At 36.6% G+C, this 20051-nt stretch overlaps 1 pseudogene; it reads right to left on the bottom strand.

Moving 5' to 3' along the window:
• LOC138156694 (protein PAT1 homolog 1 pseudogene) overlaps nucleotides 1–20051 on the bottom strand; it is a 195872-nt pseudogene that overhangs the window by 79591 nt on the left and 96230 nt on the right.

Genomic DNA, 20051 nt, shown 5'->3' with positions numbered 1-20051 from the left:
TGTTTATGAAAATTCATCAGATTAACTTGTCCTGGATGCTGTTTCTCCTGGGGATAAAACCCAGGTCCTTTTGGTTAATTTTGTTAAAGAAATGGGCAATGCAAGGGACTATTAGTACTGGGCTTCAAACCTAGGTCTCACAGCTATCTAGGAAATGGGGCTCAAGTCAAATTGATCAGGGACAGCAGCTCTTCTTATAGGTGGGAGGTGGGAAGTGAGGGTTGGGAGGAAGGGGAGGACCCTGTCAAACTTGGAATCCATGGCTAAATTTGGAGGCCTCTACCCCTTAAGAACCAAATGAAAAAGGGTTAGAGAAGAGCTTTCTACAGCATTCCCAGGAAGACAGGATAGGTAAGTGTACAAAGATGTGCAGTTAGCTTCCTATGCCGCTAATGCAGACTATGGGAGAGAATCAGTCATCCTGTGCAGTTTCTTAAGGAAATGGACAGAACTAATTTCTCTTATGGTTTCAGTGAGTATGAAAAGAACTAAGCATGTGCTGTTTCCACAGTTAGTAGATGAAAACAGAAGCAGAAGGAGCAATAAAGAGACAAATGAGAATTTCTGAGCAGACTTGGGCACCTAATGAGATAGGGCAGCGCTCAATGATTTATCTCTGTGTTGGATACCCATATTTGTATAAGCTAGCAGGAAGGGCAATCAGCAAGTTAGATTTGGGGATGGAGTATAAACACATTCCCCACATTCCAGCTGGCTGCTAGTTAGAAAGAGTTGGTCGATAGCCCAATAAGAGATTTTCTTTTTTTTTTTTTTCCAAATCATCACATCACTCCTTTGGAACTGGAGACAACACAAATATCAGAATTTCTATCTAATGTCTACTCCTACAGTTGTCAACAAGGGGTGAAAAACTGGAAAGCATCAAACATGGTAGGGGTAGGAGTATTTTTGGAAGGCTATAATTTACTTTCAGCATGAATGATGGGAAAATGCACAATAAAGAGATTACATCTGTGACTCTGTAGCAAAAAAAAAAAAGTAGAACTAAAAAGAATTAGAGTCAGGGCATGGTATGAAGAATTGTGACCTAGTAATGAAAAGGAGAAACCAGCAAGTCATAGCCAGTCAAGTTTCCCAACTAGAGGGGAAGAGGCAAGAGGTCAGAGCTGTCTCTAAATACCAATCATTGAAGAGAAATAATCCCACAAGGCTTTTCTCTCAAAAAGGAGACCCCTTCTCTTTTTCTTTGAAAACACCACATTGGTGATGGCAGCAGTGCAAATGGTGACCACCTAGAGATACAGGTGCCTCCAGAACTCTTCCATATCCTCTGAACCAACTGCAATTGTGTCTCATACAGGTTATATTTCTGTCAATCAACAGTGAGGGGGGAAAAAAGGATGTTATGTTTGCAGGTGTGGAGACAGGCTTTACTAGGGTGGGTTCATTAGCTGTTTCAGAAGGATAGTGACAGTCAATGATGTAAGAGGACAAAAGAGAAGGGAGAAGGGACTCAATAAGCAAAGTAAAGCCTCATATTGGGTATTCTTGAGGAGAAAGATCAGGCTCCTAGCTGTTGCCATGAGGATGTCAGCTGCTTGCTCTTTGGACAAGAAAGGGAGAATATGGGCAACTATTCTCTTCCCTTCACAGATACACATAATCTGCATAAAGTGGTCATCATTTGGTCTATCTTGACCATGCCATTTTCACCTCAAGTTGTCTTACACATCATTTTTCTTCTGTTTTCTCTCCTCCATCAGTTTCTGCCACTGCTCTTCAGGCTTAGAAGATAGTGCCTTTTATAATCCTCCATATCCAGGAGCAGACTGTATGTTTTCTCAGCTGTAATGAGACTTTCATCTCTTGTCCTGAACTTTGGTCTTGTTATCTTCAATCTGCTCTTGGATGTTACCACAGCATCAGTTATTTTTCCGGGCATCATTCACATTAGAGACATCTTGCACATTAGAGATTTCCCAGAGAGACTTCACATTGCCATGGCTTGTAGGCATGCTGCAGCTTTGCCACTTCAGGGGTGATCAGCTTGGTATGTTTTTTCCCCTTGGGACCATCTCCATGCACTTCTTCACCTGCTGAGAATTTTTCTAGTTTCTCAAAGTATCTCTGGTAATAAAAGTCATTAAGGTGAGGCTTAGTGCTTTCTAACTGCATCAGAAAGGTCTTCAAAACTCCATCCTTTCCCTACTGTAACATAAAGTTGGCATCTAGGTCCTTTCATAGCTATTCTTGATGGTTGCTCCAGTGACCTCCTCAATCCCCAGTTGCATCATTTATTCTTCGATGTTGATCTCTATTTTGTTGCTATTTCTGACAAAGAGTCAATGGTGTTGTGGGTGAAGGTGAAATGTGTGTGGTCTGAATATCTGGGACTGATTTCTTAGGTTTTTCAAGGGAGGTCTCAGAAAGGAGGGTTGCTGCTCTGCTTGGAGTGACATATTGGGTGGAGGTGTACCAAAGAAGGCACAGAAGCCAGGAGTTGGGGGAATCATTTGTCCAACCCATCTTTGAAGGAACTTGGGATTGATAGAAGTGAAAGGACTCCTTGCAAATCCACAGAGATGAGCAAACTTCCTGGGAGGCATCCATTCAGGCTGGGTTCATCCTAGAAGATGTGCTTTCTGAATAGGGCCGAGTAAAGGTGTGACACTGGGTGGGAATGGGTGGTCCAGAAGGGAAGAGTTTGCCATCACCACAGAGCTGGTTTGGAGACACCCTCTTGCCATAGGAATCAGGATATTATTGTTGCATTAGGACACAAATATCAACAGGCTTCAAAGTATCTGAGGGTTAAAGCTGGTACAGATATCTCCTTAGGTGGGGTGCCTATTGGGACTGTTCTGACAGGGGGGGTCTCAATGATGGAAGAACTTGAATACCTTTGTAATGCCCACTCAGAAAGGTCCTGCTCCTCTTCTGTGACCTGTGGGGGTCTCTGAGGCAAGGCATATTCTAACAGACACCACAGGAATTTCCTGAGCAACCAGTGGTCTTCATATTCATCTCAGAACTGCAGAGCCAACAAAAATGCTAGAATTGAGATCTCCAGGCCACACAACAGTCTTGGTCTGCAGTGCCCTCGTGATAGCTGGGTCCTCCGGTTCATTTTCAATCATCATTTCACTGAATTTTTCTGGCAGGTTTTCTTCATGGTCTCCCAGCAAAGTCATCACATCAGTGCTTCCATTGACTGTCTGTTCAACTGCACCACTGGCTTCTTATCCAATTCAGCCAGGAACTCATATGCTTCCTGCCAATCATCAACAACTGTACCTGCTCAAAATATGTCATCATTGAATTGATTAATATCTTCATCTTCTTCCCCCAGAGCCTGAAAAGCAAAGCATCTTCACCCAGAGGGCAATTTTTTAGGCACTTACAGAGGACATTCTGGGATAGTGGGAGGGAGGAGGGAAAATGAGAAGAGAAAGGGAGGCAGGGAGATGTGGGAGGGGAAACACATACCATGCCTGAGGTTGCTCCACATGTGCTTTCATATACAATTTTCCCATAAGGTAAAGTACGCTAGTATAATTATTATAATCCAGTTTTATATATGAGAAAACCAAAGCTTAGAGAAAAAAACCAGACTTGCTAAGGCAGAAGAGAACTGGAATTTGAAACTACGTATCCAGACTCCAAGTCTATTATACTATACTTCCTCTAAAGGATTCAATTAAAAGTCAGATGCCATTTAGTAGACTCATATAGGAAATATTAGGGTCAGACTCTGTAGATGATGAATACAGAAAATGGCAAGTGAGATTAAGAGGTCAGTGTCATGTTACCAAGTCAAAATCTGGAAATCATGCTACTTGGGAAGGGTTTGATTTACTTTGGTTAGCTCAAATAAAACCAAAAGTAAAAGTAGTCACATATCATAGGAACTTAAAAAAAAATCTTTCTTCCAATCTATATTTTATAGATAAGGGAATGGGTGCCTAAATCGTAAAAATAGCAACAGAAGCCCAAGCTTGAATGGGTAGTATATATCAGATCTAGGAAATGAATGAATCAAGCTCCTCTGATTTCACATAAATTCTGCTTTCTCCTATATACCCATACTACTTTTTGGTTTTAAGGGCAAAGTAGGTAGCATAGAACAGTGCTTCTTAAACTGGGGGCCAGTCTATTATTATTATTTTTAAATGAATGTATTTAAAATACCAAAGAATAAAATAAGTTTAAATGAAAGAATCCTCCGAGATTGACTGGCACAATTAGAACATTAGTAAGCCATAAGTACTAAATTGACAGCTGCTATGCTTATTATTTAGTTCTAACTTCCCCCACCTGACTGGAATATAGCATGGGAATATAGCATGAGGCTGGTTGATGAGAGTTTAGAAGGGGCAAGTAAGCCATCCTGTTAGCAACTTTTTGACAATGGTTTGAAGTGGAGTTTATGAATAGTTGCAGAGCTTGGCAATATTTTTTTAATTCTGTCTGCTTACCAGCCCATCATATCAAAGGAGACCAAGAGAGTGCTGATGAAAGAAACAATTTTTTAATGAGGATTGGGAATAGCAATATTATCTTGTTTCTGCTAAAATACGATGATTTTCTTGTTTTGTGACACTGCAGATGCTCATCAGCATTATAACACTCATAAAAACCACAGATAATTTCAATTAGAGGGGCAGGTGCAAAAAATGTTATTACAGAAATTAAAAGATGAAAATCAAGAACAAAGACTATTTTTTCAAGCACCGATAAGACCTGAAATAATGCCATTGAAGTAACTTATAAAGTACCTTGTATATACTTGGGGGGAAAGGGAAACTATTAGTTCTGTAGAAGCTGTGAAAAAGGTGTTGTTGAAGTTGTAGGATGTTTAGACCCTGATGACATTTGAAAGTAAATCAATGACCTCCTTCAAGGAAAACCATAATTGATTGACAACATGAATTTGTCTCCAGATTAACAAAAGAACTTCATGCAATTCTTCAAAAGGAAAATTTATATTATTAAATCACTTTGGATGAATCACTTGATACTATTGGTTCAGTATAGGCTTTATAATGCATTCAGGTGATAACAGAAGATTTTCTTTGCTACAAAGAATTGCTCACTTTGGGCAGAACAGAGAATTGGGAAGAGATATCCTCAACAACTTTCAAAATGAATGTCATGAAGTTGGGCTGAATTTGGTAAGTTTAGTGAGTCTATGTACAGACCTTCCATGACAGGAAAACATGAAGGGTGTATTGTACATATATTTTTCTAAAGTATTAACAAATCCAGATACTCTCATTTCTTTTGGTTGTACCTTGCATCAGCAAAATCTCTGTGCTAAAGCTGTTATTTTAAGTGACACTTAGCAACAAGTCATAAATAAGTATTGTTAAATATATATTTGTGAAAATGCAACATGGTATCATAACTTTTGTAACTTGTTTAAGTTGAACCATGAAGCATTCAATGTGGATTTGCTGTATCATTCTAAAGTATGTTGGCTACAGCAGGGACAGGTGTTAGTCAAAATTTCATCTCTGTGAGAACAGTTAGTTGAATTTTATGAAGAACAGAATCAGCAATGTGAGTTATTGAAAGAAGATTCCGAATGTTGCATTTCTGTGTGAAATCATGTTAAATCAAAATGACTTTAATATTTCTTTGCAAGGTAAAAGTCTATATGTGATATGTGGCAAAAATTCTAAGCATTAAAAATAACTTTTTTTAAACAACTCTTCAAAAGGAAATTCCATGTAAACATTTTCCCCGGTTAGCAAAGGTCATTGATAAGCAGGATATAAATGCAAATCATTTGAAGAATACTAGGCTGCTTTAGACCTATTATTTTGAGAATATAATAAAAGGTTCACTGACTTTAAGAATTATATCTGCTCAAATAAGCATTTCAGTCTCACCTAGCTGATATCAACAAGGCACCTAAAGAACTACAGATGTAATTGATTAAGCTCTCAGTAGATGGCATTTCAAAGTTGTTGTCTGATGTTAAGAAAGATCCAATTGAAATATGGAAAAATGAAGTTGAATATCCACATGTTTGGCAAATGTCCCCAAAATGCTTTCTTGCTTTTCAACCACTTATTGCTGCAAATCTACATTTGTCTACCTAACCCAAATTTAGATGCTCTTAAGATCACAAATGACTGATACCTGTCTAGAAGATCAATAGAAACTGCAAACTTCCATGCTGCAACCAAATATTCAGATGCTTTCCAACAAAAAGCAGACACAAGAGTCATGAAAAGGTTAGCGAACTTCAAAATTCACAAATAATTTTCATTTTTTGAAATTAAGTATATAGTAAGTAGATTTTTATAAAATAATATACAGTTTTAAGAATAACTCTAATTGAAGTTACTTGAATGCAGCCTTATTTGATTAGAAGTAAGTATTAATGAGGCCTTCCAACTGAAAAGTTTCTCTACCCTTCCCCTGGATAGTGTTGGACTTGGAATAAGGAGAACTGAAGTTTAGATCTGGTCTTAGACACTTGCTGTATGGCATGGGGCCAGTCATTTAAAATTTTCTCAACCTGCCTTTTCTCATCTGTAAAATGGGAAGAATAATTTATTATTTTTAATGATTACTATTAATATATTACTATAATATATTATATAAATATATTAATATAATAATTATTATTCATATCAAATTACCTCACAGATGTGTTGTGAAAAATCATTGAAATGATATTTGCAAAGCACTTTATAAATTTTGAAATACTATATCTTTTAGTTATTGTTTTTCATGTCCTGAAATGGTTCTCTCAAAGTAGACAAAGATGTTTAATTGATGATTAAATTGTCAGCTTTCTGTAAAATTTCTATCTCTATTTCTATAATATGTTAAATTTGCTTGGTATTTTGAAAATCTTATTCAAAACATCTTATTCAAGTGTACTGTTAGATTTCAATCTTACAACAATTCAGAGATGTAAACAGGCCAAATATTATTCGCCATTATATAAACAAAGTAGCTAAGATTTTATACACTCATTTAACTTAACAGAACTATAATCCAGGTTAATTGTTCCTATTTATCAGTACTTGACACCACACTGTAATGTGTGGAAGAGCTGTGATTTTGTATATTTATTAGTACAGAAACTCCATCTATCAATTTAAATTACAACCAGTTTCTGACTTAGTAGATAAATCTTATGGAGTTGACGATGGAACATAGAAGTTAAGGGCTTGCCACTGACCATAATGCTATTATGTTATTTGCATCCAGATTTTCCAGATATAGGGATCATCATAATGTAGTACAGTGGGAAAAGCTCTGAATTTATAAAGGATCTGGGTTCAAATCTCGGCTCTACTATTTATGAATTATATCATTTGAGTACAAATCATTCTAAGCCTCAGATTCCTTATCTGTAAAATGAGGATGGCTACTGAGGTCATTTCTACTTCTTAATCTATTATCCTATAACAGTTAGGCATCATAGTATTTATCTTGTCATTTGGCAAATGAGAAAATTGGGGTAAGGGAAAGTTGAGGATTTATCCAGTATTATACAGTGAGACAAAATAGAATTTTGTTGTTGTGTGTCAATATTTAAAAAGAGTTCATTAAATAACCAATTATTAAATTAGGATCCGGGATTTTCTCCTTTTATTTCCTCATTTAAGGCCAAGACCCTGTAGAAGATTATTAAATCTCTGAAAATGAGATTGCCTTAGCCCTCCTGAACATGTCTTCCATCTTGGATCAGATTCTACCCAAATAGGAGATCTTACTTCTGTTTTGAGTGCAAACAGAATCTAATCTAGGCAAGTTCTTGCCCTCACGAAATGAGCCCCTGTCCTGGTAACCATCCATTAGAATTTAGAGTGACCCAGTTCAAGAAGGAGAAAATAAACCAGAGTGGTCTGGATGGACAGGAATTCTTCTGTCCAGATTGCTGAAAGCAGCTGAGTCTCATGATCAAGCTATGTTTTCAGCAGGAGGAACTAAAGACTCCTAGCCCTCCTCCTAAATCTAGATTTTTCATTGAAGCAGACATCCCCTTTTACAAAGGTTATTTAAAAATTCAGTGTCTCAGTGAGGTATTTGGTTTTTGAAGAGAAATCACAACCAATTTATTAATTACTCACCAGGCTAATTAGTAAATTAATTATTAATTACTCACTCTGTCACTTGAATATTTCATTCATCACACCAGGCATGAAGTGACAAATCCAGTATTCAAATGCAGGACCAGTGATTTCCAATTCAACTCTCCTTCCACTAAACTAAACTACCTTTCAAACTTAGCATTCCATCCAAAATTCCACACTGCTTCTATACTATTTTTAATACTATATACATATATATGTATACACATACATATGCTTACTTCAATACTTCAAACTTCAAAGATCTTTGCTAATAAGATTGTGGGTGCTACCTCTATCAGCATACATCAACATTCCTCTAAAACAATTCATTTTCTTCAAAATAGTCTTCAGTCATCAATCAACAGGTGATGAGCCTCTTCAAATCTATTTTCCATAAAGGGAATTCACCATCCTAATGAAATTAGCACAGGAATGATTTTCTCCTTTCTCTGTCTCTCTTAATTTCTATATTTTGAAATTATTTATATGTATATATGCACATACATGTGCATGTATATATATGCAATGTGTTTATAATATAATATAATATATGTGTATATTATATATTTGCATATATACACATATATACATATATAATGCACATGTGTATATATGCATATACATTTATTGATATGTATCACAATAATATACTATTAACAACTTTTCCCAAAGAATATTTTCAAGAACTTTAAATAACATCCATATTTGCATATGTTCTTTTTGTTTCTGTGAAAATCTTTTAAAAATAAGTTTAAATAGAATCAAAATCTCATTAAAAATACATAGAAAATTGTTCTACCAACAGTAGTTCAAGAAACTTGATTTTTGATTGATTGGTTTGCAATATATTTGGGCAAATATTTAATTAATTCTTTCCAGCACAGTGCTAATCACTGAAGGAGGATTTGTAATGTAGTGACAGAAGGATTCCTGGGTTTAATTTCCCTTTTTAATGCCATGTATACCCACGTTCATTTCCTCTGTCACAACGTTTACTGAAAGATAAGCCAGTATCCAAAATATACTCCCTTCAAAATGGCTCCTTTTTTTTGCCACCCACATTTAACTCTACTGTCAGCAGGTGCTGTAAATATAGTACATGGCAGGTGCTATTACTCCCTTTCAGTAGAAAACCCTTGTATTCTCCCTCCCATCAATAGATCTTACCCGTACCTGAATCCCATTTAAACAGCAATGGAAGCAAGGTTTATTCGTTACTGGCTACGATTACTTATATTAGCTAGAATTATAGTTGATGGCTTGTGGTGATAACCCTGCTCATGAGAAGTGAACACATGCACCCTATCTCCTCTGTACACTGCCTTAGCTAAAATCATAGCCACTGATATTCTTGGGAAATATTTTAATCCAATGACTAAAGTAATGGGATTTTTATACCATGAATTTTACCTTGTCAGCTAGTACTTAGATACGCATATTCTTATTAGTGATGTAAGCATGCTTGTGACTTGTCAGACTCACAGTTGAAGCAAAATTGAAGAATCATTATCTAGATCTACAATTTTCAAAATTTTTAATCTCAGGATACCCTTTGTGAGGATACCCCCTCTTTACAAGAATTTTTCTTTGTGTGGTTATATCTATTACTATTTGCCATTTAGTAATTTTAAAAATTTAGTATTATTCTAAGGATAGATCTGACCTCATGGAATTTCCCCCCCCCAAAGGGTCTTGGGTACTATTTTTTGAGGGCTATTCATTTAGATATTAGTCCCTGGAGTATATGGGAGTATTCAAGGAAGTGTTCTGGTGTAAGGGCTTGCCAAGCCCTTTTCAGGACTGCTCATTCACATTTGGTTTCCTCCTGGTGCCCAGCTTTCACTTGTGATTTCAAGAAGCTGCAGCATGTGCAGTAGGTATGGACAGGTGGCCTAAATAGGCTTGGGGGTAAACAACAGGCTTCAAACCCTCATTTAAATACAACTCATGCTCAAGTCACCACCTTGTGATGTCACTGGTGCTTTTCAAAACCAAAGGACAAACAACGACATTAAGGAGGCAAGAAGATGGACTTGTTGAACTCCTAAGACTGAGTCTTTATGATTAATCACAGATGGGTAAAGTCAAAGGTCACATTAGCACCTGACTTAGGGAACCCCATCTTTGTCTACTTCCCTGTTATATGAGTCATGCATATTGGTTGCATATGACAGCTAACAGGACATATAACAAAAGTCACTGCCTATGATACATATTGACTGTGTGATCATTGGGGAAGAACTTTCCCTATCAGTTTCACTGAGAAAATATTATTGAACACCACTACTAAATAATGCTAAATTATAGATGAGTTACCAATCTGTATCAGTAGAGGAACTAGGAATTTCTTTTCCTGATGAAATTACAAATCTGAAACAAAAGAGGAGACTAATGTAAGATGGTAATTAGTGCAGATTTACTTCAAAAATGCACTTGATTTTGGCCATATCCAGGGAATGCTGTAGTATATTACATTGAGCTCTAAGACCAGAGTCAGGAGAAAATAAACTTTGTATCTTGCCTCTAACATTCACATGTTTCCTCATCTGTAAAATGGAGCCAATAGATGAACTTACTTGCATTGTTGTGACTATCAGTTGGGATAATGTACATAAATCATTCCATCAATCAGAAAGAGCTATCTATGTACGTGACCATTACTGTCTCTTGTATTACGACTCTTTGTATGTATATCTTTTCTCCACTTAGAGTATATGATTTTTGCGGGTAGAATCAATGACTTATAATTGTATATAATAACAATGACATAATTATTTTTAATTTATATTCATATAATGATAATAGCAACGATCAAAAGACTACCCTCGACTTGTTATTGTTCACTCATTTTTCCGTAATATCCTACACTTTGTGATCCGATTTGTATTTTATTTGGGAAACATACTGGAGTGAGTTGCCATTTCCTTCTCCAGCTCATTTTACAGATGAGGAATGAAGGCAAATAGGGTTAACTGACTTGTCCATGGTCACATAGCCCTAAGTGTATGGGGCCAGATTTGAGCTTATCCATTGTGCTGCCTATGTGCCCCAACTGTGCTAGGTGATGACAATAGAAAGTGAAAAAAAATAAAAACTAGCTAACTTAATTAATTAATTAGTTAATGGATGGATGGGTACATAGGTAGATAGACAGATGACAGATAGATAGATAGATAGATAGTTAGATAGATCCCTGCTCTCAAAGATCTTACATTCTACTAGAAAATACATAATAAAATGAGTTACTATGTGGAAGATAACTTGAAGGGAAGAGTTTTAACACACCTAAGGGGATGAGTGTAGGCTATAAACTAGATATCTAAACAGATTAACGATGTGAAACTTCCTAGTAAGGAAAAAACAACGTAGTCCAGCAACTGTTTTCTAGCTTGAGAGAGTGGCTTCAGAACACTGAGGAGTGGGGAATATGCCTAGGCTGTGTTATAGGTGGGTCTGAAAGCATGTCTTAACATCTTCAAGGTCAGTTTTCTATCCACTACAAGTTACTGCTTTTCATATATAGCATGACTGATCAGTAATTGTTGAATGAATTAATCAGTAAAGGGATTAAAACAAATTAAAAGTAAAGCATTTCTTTGTCTTTAGAATCTCACTGTCACAAATTCTTCAAAATAAAGAGTAAAGGCCTGGACAAACATTGGATATATATTATTAATAATGTTTTTCACCATCAGTAACAAAAGTATGTAATCTATATTCAATGCATGGATTTAGAAATTTCTCAAGCAACAAACTGTTGTAAAAGCTTTCCTTTCTACATCCTATGCCATAATCATAGGAGATTCTGTTTATTGAGTGCTTGCTAGTTTACAACATGCCTTCCTTGAAATAACCCTGTGAGATACAGAGAATTGATTCTTTAATGTTTTTTGGTAGAAGATTTAATATTCCCTAATAACACCAACCAATGACTTTCTAGTAGACAAAGCTAAAATGATAATCCAATTAAAAATGTCACCATTCATGGAATGCTCATCAAAATCAAATTGAGAAAAGAAAATTATCATCATATTCTACTGCTCCTTTGTATCCTTATGAAAATTCCAAAAGATGCACACATCGATCGGGTGTGGAGGCCTTGGCCTATGTAAAGTCAGTGAAGCTCTTTTTACTTTGTACACTATGAAAAAGAAACAAAAAGTAGCATAAATTACATGATTTTATTTCATGTAAGGTCTTATTAGAAGAAAAGACTTTAAAGGGAAAGGGTATTGCTGCTATATATTTTGCAATGTAACATAAAGCCAATTCTATATAGCGCAAATGCAGCTGAGGGCTGAGTAATGTAGGCAGCTAATCCAGATAAGTCAAGTCAATAGTGGTTTTACTTGAAACTGAATTGTCCTGAAATATGTGAATGGATTTTAGAGAACAAATGTGATGACTGCATTTGAAACTTTCATTTGTCATTAAAAAAACTACTGGTTTTCATTATTCTAAATCTCTACGAACTTGGCAATTTATGGATTATATTTGCATCTCATTAGTGTGTATTTTGTGTTTAAATTAGAATAATGATAGCTTATTTATCTAGGGTTTTAGTGTTCATGAAGTACTCAGAAATCATGGAAGCTAAGTATTGCAAGTATTATGAATTCTATGGATCAGGAAACTGAAGCTCAGAAAAAAAGTGACCTGCTCACATAAGAGAATAAACTATTGTGACAATTATTTATTGAGTTTTATGCAATTTTCTTACAAGTGAGTTTCAATGTGTTGTAATGAACTGTCCTTGGAACCAGTACAATCTCAATTCAGGTCCTGCCTCTGACACATAGTAGTCATATGACCATGGACAGGTCACTTATCTTCTCAGTGCTTGAGGTATGTTTCTAAGATTATACATCAATTAGAGATGTATTGACCAGCATTAGTAGGAGCTTTTGGATCGAGGATTTCCCCATGCCAATGAAATAACAGATCAAGTTCCTATCTGATTTATTACAACACATTTTGTAGATGGAGTTTTCTATAAGAAGTTAGCTGTCTTACAAATTATCCATATGCATCATGAAGTGCACATGCATATTTTCAAATCATAAAATTGAATCCTAGAGTTGTGTGCATTTCATGTTTAAATTAGAATAGTGATAGCTCATTTATCTAGTGTGTTAAACTTTACAAAGCACTTCTCAGAAATTTTTTGACTTAGCGGTATTATTCATCCTTATTTCATAGATAAGGAAACTGAGGCCTAGAGCTCTTTTTCAGTGCATTTATATGTATGTATGAAAAGAACATGGACATTTCAAATCATAAAAGAGAATCTTAGAATTTTAGTGTTGAAGAGGAAGATGGAAGATACAGGAAAAATTTTGGCAATTAACTATATAATCCTATGAATATGTTTGTGTGGGGGGAAGTGTGAATTTGAAAAAAAAAATAGCATCATGATACTAAAAGGGTTTTTTTCCTTAGTAAAGTTTTATGAAAAATTAATTATTCTGTTTTATTTCCTATGTGCCTAAGCATGACAAATTAAGCAATTTATTTCTTTTCAAATTAAATAGAATATATAGAAAGAATTAATGGAACCTAAAAGGTATGGAAATAGAAAATCATTGGGAAATCCTTTGATCTTAATGGTATACTTATGAAAATTAATAATGGAAAGATTCCCTTCCTGAACTCAGCTTGCGTTAATTTTGTATACATTTAGTGTATGCTTTGTTATGTACATGTTGTCTCTGGTGTGTAAAGGGTATTCAGGAAGGACTAGAGACTCTGGCATGAGAGCTTGCTGAGCCCTTTTCAAGGCTGTACATCCACCTTTTGGGCCCTCCTGATTCACCCAACTCTCACCTGTGTCTCCCACAAGCTGTAGCATTTGCATATGGGAGCAAGCACACATCCTTGCTTCACCCCATCAGTGACTGGGAAAGCACAAGTACATCATCCTTTATTTATTTATATATTGTATTATTTAACAACTCCCTGATAAAATTATCTTGGCAGATAGACTAAACCAGACTGAGGGCAAGCAACAGGCATCCAACCTGTTGTTGAGCTAGGGGGATGTCTACCTCAAGCATGTGTAGGCCTGCAGGATAGGCAGATCAAAGCAATTTGTTCCAATGGTCAATGAAGCAGCATAAGCAGGCTCTATGGAACACTTAGAGCTTGATTAGACATTCAGGAAGCCATGATCATCTATTGCATCCCAGGTTGTCACCAGTTACCTTGACTTTTGTCTTGCCACTGGTCTTCAGTGACTCTGGAATAGAGTGAAACTGAAACTTTGCTGCCATTATTAGTGATCATGCTCTCATCATGAAGAACCATGATGAGTTCAAAGAAAAAATTTTGAAGACCTGGAGACCCTCATCATAAGCGTGCTAAAAGAAGACAAACTTGTAATTCTGGTGACCTCAATGCCAGAGTAGACACAGACTATCAAAAATGGCAGGGAGTCCTTGAGAGAAATGGAATTAGGAAACAGCAGCAGCAAAATGATCATTTACTACCAAAGACTTGTGCCTCTCAACATTTTCTCATGAGCAAGACTGTCATGCATTTACCTAAATGCAACAAAACATAGTGGATGTACCCTTGTGGCAAGCATTGGCATTTAGTAGACTATGTCACTGCAAGGAGAAGAGAAAGGAAGAATGTGAAAGTGTGTACCACAGAGTACTGGACAGAGGACTGATCATAGACTTATCCTCTCCAAGCTAACCATTCATGTTCAACAAAAGGAGTGTCCTCAAGTCAAGACTGCTGGCAGGAGGTTCACTCCCAACAGATTAGAGTCTTTCTTCATGTTTAAAGAGTTTATTGCTGAGTGGAGGGAAAGCTGAATCAGCACACAGTAACAGTAGAGCAGAAAAGGAATGAACCGCTTTCACAGGCTTGGTGTATAACAGTGAATTTACTCATGTGGTCCAGTATGCTTTCAAACATCAGGATTGGTTTGACAAAAATGATGCGGAAATTCAGAGGCTGCTAAATAATAAAATATAAGATCTTGGGTTTTATTAGCAAGACTGTCTATCGGTCTCTAAGGAGGCAGAGTTTAACTCCATCAAAAGTAGAGTGCAAGAGAAGCTTAGAGAGATGAGGGATTCTTAGCTCAGTAAGAAGGCAGAAGAGATTCTGGTTCTGGATAAAGGATGATGTTCTTGTGCTTTCCCAGTCACTGATGGGGTGAAGCAAGGATGTGGGCTTACTCCCATGCTTTTTAGCATGTTATGTTCTGCAATGTTGTCAGACACCTTCTTCAAGGTCAGCTAGCATACTGATACTCAGGTAGTTAAATTGAAAAACTACAAGAAAAAAAAATAAATGAAGGTAGAATTAATGCACATCTTTTGTTTGCTCATGATTGTGCACTCAATGCAGCCTCTGAGTCTGAGATGCAACATAGTATTCATTGATTCTCTGCCATTTGTGCTCATTTTGGTCTGATAATCAACACCAAGAAACAAAGGTTCTCCACCAACTGGCATCACAGCATCCATGCATAGAACCACTGGTTAGAGCTAATGAAGGAATTTTGAATTCTATGGGTAAGTTCTCTTACCTTGGCAGTATATTTTCTGGAGATGCCCAGAGATGATGAAGTTGATGCACATCACTTCCATCTGAATTTTCTTAAGAAGATTTTGAAGATTAATTAGCAAGATAAGATATTGGACACTGAGTTCTTGTCTAGAGCTGAACTGCCAATCATTCAAACACTACTTCAGAGAGTTCATCTCTACATGGGTTGACCATGTAGACTGAATGCCAAACATACGTTTCCCTTAAGAATATTTTATATGGAGAACTTGCAGAGGGCAAGTGCTCACATGGAAGTCCGAAGAAGTGATACAAGGACATTCTCAAAGTGTCTCTGAAGAACTTTAGTATAATTTGTGAGACACTGTCACAGGACAGCCTGGTTTGGCATGCCCATATGAGAGAAGATGCTCTATTCTATGAACAAATCAGAATGACATTAGCACAGATTAAATGTGAGATGTGCAAATCTAGACATCTCTCCCCGAAATGTTCAAAAAATATTTGTACTCAACTTATGGTAGAGCTTTCTGAGCTGGTATTTGACTGATCAGTCATAGTCAAGCATACTGTAGGTTGACCCCAAAATTGCATTGTCATTAGTGTTCTTCAAGTAGGAAGGATAAATAATGATAGCAGCAGCATGCTGTCTCTTCAGATAAAAAAAAATGTAAATGTATGTTCATCCAGGAAAGGGACTATTTCATTTTGCTCTTTGTATTCCTAGTGTATCTGGTATACCTATAGTATCTGGTATGTATGAAACAACTAGGCTAGAGTTTTTGTTGCATGACCAATACTTGAGAGGTAGTTTATTCTGAATTAACAAGGTGGTGCAGCTATAGAGTGATGTAATGTATATTGAATGTATGGCTATGATGTTCTGTTCTTTATGGAGGAATAGGGATATGAGAAATAAGTAGAAGGCAGTCTCTAAGAATTTGTGTTCTATTTAGAGAGAGAAAATTAAAAATTGCTAGAATTTATTCATCTGCAATGTGTCAAAAGAATGATGAAATATTTTGTCAGTGACTAAAGGTTATGTTTTAACATAAATGTTAAAATAAAATGCGCAGTGAGTGTGATCTTGCTCTCTGACACATTTCCAGGCCAATTAAATCTTCCTTCCCACCACTAGGGCTTTGGGGGTCCTTGAAAAGTTTGGGGAGGTTTCTTTTTTAATGCTATTGATTTGAGCCCACATTATGTATGTTGGTGGCACAGTGGATAGAGTGCTGTGCCTGGCTGGAGTCAGGAAGACTTCATCTTCCTGAATTCAAATCTGGTCTGAGACACTTACTAGCTGTGCAACCCTGGGAAAGTCACTTAAGCCATGTTTGCCTCAGTTTCCTCATCTATAAAATAAGCTGGAGAAGGAAATGGCAAACCACTCCAATATCTTTGCTGAGAAAATCCCAAATGGGGTCATGAAGAGTCAGATACAACTCACATGACAGAATAACAACAAATAGCTGTTACTAGGTGCCAGTGACTAGCACTCCAATTATGTTCAACTACTTAGCAACGATTTACTTTTACAAAGGGATATTTATTTTACAAACATAATAGGAACAAAATTACAAAAGTTCTCCCACACATATCTCAGGGACACAATCTTACCTCAGTTCCTACAAAACTTTGGTCCAACCAAGTTCATATACATATGTAGAATGACATCTAAATGAGTTCTTTCTCCAGTGATCATTGGGCTGGGTCAAGAAGGTTACTATGGAAGGTCATTTCTTGCTTGTCAGTGTCTTGATGCTAAAGTGGTTGTGAAAATCAGATGTCAGTAATCCTGGATGTTTTCTCTCCTGCTCAGAAGTTCTAATTCTTTTACCTAGGAAGTAAATGAGAAATGCAAAGGCCAAGTACTGAGACTTGGCTTTTTTTATTTTTAGTGCCACATAGGCTAGATGGACAGAAGGCCCTCAGGTATCTCCCTTTATAGCATTGTACCTCACCAGTTTCCATGAGATAAGAAGGCCAACTATTGACAGAGAAATGGAATAGGTGGAGCTTGACTTAGGCTTTTTTGGAATGCTTTTATGGCCAAAGAGCCTTATTTTTCACCAGGGTGGCTAGTCTACTGGAACAAGTTACAGAATGTCTAAGCTTACCTTTGTGTCCCAATAAGGTATTTTTCACAGACATCAATCTTTTCCTTTCCAGGCTTTCCACACTAGGACATGCTAAAAGAGGTGGTGTTCCAAAAATTTACTGTTCCAGATGAGAGATAGACAGATAACACAATTAGTAATCTCTTACTATGTGCTATATACTATATGAAGGACTAGACTATATAAGTATGAGAAAAAGTACCTACTTTCAAGAATTTTTCATCCTAATTGGGGAAAACAATATATAAAAGGGATCATAAGGGTTGGAAGAGAGAGGATGATAAAAGAGGAGTCAGGGAAATTGGGTGGAGGCCTGATTTCTGTCAAGATTAGAGGAAATCTAAGGTTTCTTCCTAGAACCTAAAGACTTTTGCTGCAGGGTATAGTTTAGAAGAAAAAAGGTAAGCTAATAACAACATAGGAAGATATGCATAAGCACGATGAAGGAACATAAGTGCGAGAAAATACAAAGCAAGTTATTTACCCAAAGAAGAAAAGAAACAATATGCCACCATAGAATAGCACTGCTATTACATTAAAAGACACAAAATATAAAGATTGGAAATATGTCATTTTCACTAAAGAATAAAAGACACTTTTCCCACATTAGTATCTTTATAATGTCAATAGAGTGGAATTCACCACACCAATATTAAGATATCCCTAATAAGGTTTATTAAACATTACAACTATTTACAGTGGGGGGAGCTAGGTGGCACAGTGAATAGAGCACTGGCCCTGCAGTCAGGAGGACCTGAGTTCAAATCCATCCTCAGACACTTAAAGCAAACAAACTAGCCGTGTGGCCTTGGGCAAGTTACTTAACCCGAAATTGCCCTCCAAAAAAAGCAAAAAGCAAAAAGAAAAAAAAATGTTTACAGTGACTTAGGTTACCATACATTGAAACTAAAAATTATCCTTTTTCTCCCCCAAAGTGCTGTCTAGTAAAGGTGAAAGTGAATTAACAATGTTGGGTAGTTTTATCCCATGGAATTCAATTCATCAAATATTTATTAAGCACCTATCATATGTTCAGCACCATGGCAGGGATGAGGAATATAGACTTGAAAACAAAGCAATCCATTACTTGAAGGGGCTATCTTTATAGTGGGCAGACATTCCATGTATAGAGATAAGAAAATATAAGACACAACATGATCTTCTGAAAAGAGCACTAGATCTCACGTTATAGGATCTCAGTTCCAGTACTACTTCTGACAGTCAGTAGTTATGTGACTGTGGACAAATTATTAATGACTAAATGGAAAAGCATTTGTTAGATGCTTACTTGTAAGGGCTTGGAATTAAACTACAATAGGAATAGGTTCCACTCTCAAGGAAGTTAGATTATAAAGTGTGGAGATAATACATTTTGGGAAGTGGTATCTGGGGGAAGAATTTTGGTGTGCTGTCAACATGGATGGTGAATGGGAAAATAGGGGGATTGTTCTTTCTAGTAGCCAAGGTAGCTTTGTTTTATAGTAAGTTTAGAGCTGGAGAGCAAGGTTGCCGGAAACATAGCAAAATGGTTTCTTGGGTGAAATATGAAGCATAATTAGACATAGATAGACATAGGACCATGCGACAGCATGGCTCTTTGGAATGTATTTCCAGAGTTAAGAGAGTCAAAACCTCCTGAGAGATATTGTCAAATTCAAATAGGAATTGGTACTACTAATCCAGACATAAGGATCCTACTGGGCATATTGTCTTGGCTTTAAATATAATATTATCTATTTTTATTCTATTATATTTATCTTGTTAAATATTTCCCAATTATATTTTAATTTGATTTAGATTGCATTATTGTGATCTACATGAGGACCACTGTTGGTGTATTTTACCCCTTTGTTCCAGAGCATGGTCTCTGCTCCAGAAGGCACAATGGGAGGGAAGACAGCAAAGTCTGGTAGACTGGAGATTGTTGAAGCAGGCAATGTGAAGAGCAAGAAGATGGCCCCTGTAGAACATGAAATAGCCCCCTTAGGCCCGAGTTTCCATATCTATGCAAAAAAGAGAAATGATCTGGATAGCCTCTCCTAGGTCTAGATTAAGATGATGACATGTGCTCCCCATCTCCCAACAAAGAGGTAATGAGCTCAAGAGTTAGAATGTCTTAAAACAATGTAGAGCTTTGTTTGGCTTGATGATGTTTGTTATAAATGTTTTTTTTTTAATTGGAGGTGGATGGGAGGGAGGAAAATATATAGTTTTTGCTTTTGGGAGGGCAATTGGGGTTAAGTGACTTGCCTAAGGTCACACAGCTAGTTTTTTTGTGTGTGTATGTTGTGTCTGAGGTCAGATTTGAACTCAGGTCCACCTGACTCCAGGGCCAGTGCTCTATTCACTGTGCCAC

This window comes from Petaurus breviceps, unplaced genomic scaffold (assembly GCF_028583685.1).
Source record: "Petaurus breviceps papuanus isolate PSGF00001 unplaced genomic scaffold, PetGlider_PUasm1.0 156, whole genome shotgun sequence".
NCBI classification, from domain to species: domain Eukaryota; kingdom Metazoa; phylum Chordata; class Mammalia; order Diprotodontia; family Petauridae; genus Petaurus; species Petaurus breviceps.
The sequence above is the reverse complement of the archived record's forward strand: the minus strand, read 5'-3'. Positions and strand labels throughout refer to the sequence as shown.